Source organism: Capricornis sumatraensis, chromosome 11, assembly GCF_032405125.1.
Source record: "Capricornis sumatraensis isolate serow.1 chromosome 11, serow.2, whole genome shotgun sequence".
NCBI classification, from domain to species: Eukaryota; Metazoa; Chordata; class Mammalia; order Artiodactyla; family Bovidae; genus Capricornis; species Capricornis sumatraensis.
Window position 1 is genome coordinate 86,705,154 of NC_091079.1, and position 1,256 is coordinate 86,706,409.

Below are 1,256 nucleotides of genomic sequence, written 5' to 3' on the forward strand. Positions count from 1 at the left end.
TCTATCTAGTTGCTGATGCCACCGGGGTGGATAAAGCATCTCTTTTCTTCAATTCCAGTTTGTAAACTTCCAGGGAAGACATCCTGGGGGTCTGGCCAGGATGAGAAGCCCATCGTCCCTGGTCTCATATACTGAGATGGGGCAGGGAAACCATGATTACAGTATAGGTCCCTGGTCAGGGACCAAGAGCATGATGCACCATCAATAGTGATGACAATGGATGTTCTTAGATACTCTACCAAAGTTCTGGCCTTGAAAAACATGATCCAGATAATTTTCTCTCTGGCCAGCTAACACCAAGTGGTATGGTACAGGAATTAAGCCCTTCTGCTCTGGAGCCATAGAGATGTGGGTTCAAATCCTTGCTCTCTCAGTTCCATATGTTGTATGGCCTTGCGCAGTGTGCATAACCCCAGTGAGCCTCAGTTTTCTGATCTGTAAAATGGGGAGAGATGTATAAGCAGGCCTCAGAAGCACTTGGGACGGAGCCTGGCTCACACCCCGAGCTCAGGGAGCTCTTCCTGCTTCCGGTGGCTCTGGCGTGAGCGGGCAGCAGGGCCTCAGGCTGCTGCCTGCTGCCAACAAAATGAGATCAGGGTTACTCAGAGGAACAGACTGACCTGATTCAGAGCACTCCAGGGAAGGGGCCCATCTGACACCCCAGAGAAGACAGTGCCAGGAAGGGGAGTTTCTTGGCAAGTGATATTCTCAAAAGCAGGCCTGAGGGGTCCTTTGAAAGCACCCCATCTCCCTGCCAGAGAAGGACAACGTCTGAGGGGAGGCACTCCTCCAGCAAGATGGTTATCAAGCCACCAGCCTCACAGGTCACAGCCTGGAATCATCTCTTTATTAAATAATAATTAAGAGCCCCCTGTAAAGGGAATCTGGGTATAATTACCTGACTCATTAAGCTGGGAGGCCGTTTTACCCCAGTGGCCGCACTCTCAGGCAATTTTCCTGCTTCTGGAAGCAGCAGGTGGAGTCTCCCTCTTGAGGGGGGTTCAGACTCAAGGTTGTGTGCTAAGTGTCCTCATCCCTCAAGAAGGTTCCAGCCAAGCTTCCGATTCAGAGGGTGAGTCCTCCCCTTTCCTGTTCCGCCAGATCTAAATCGGTCTTGGAACAGAGAACAGAAGGAAGGGCGGAGGGACCAGCTGGGCAAGGAGTCAGCTTGTTAGTAGCCTCTACGGAGGTGTTGAAATGAAGCAAGTTAAAGGATATTAGTTTAAAAGAGACTTTTCATCAATGAGAGGAGGTGT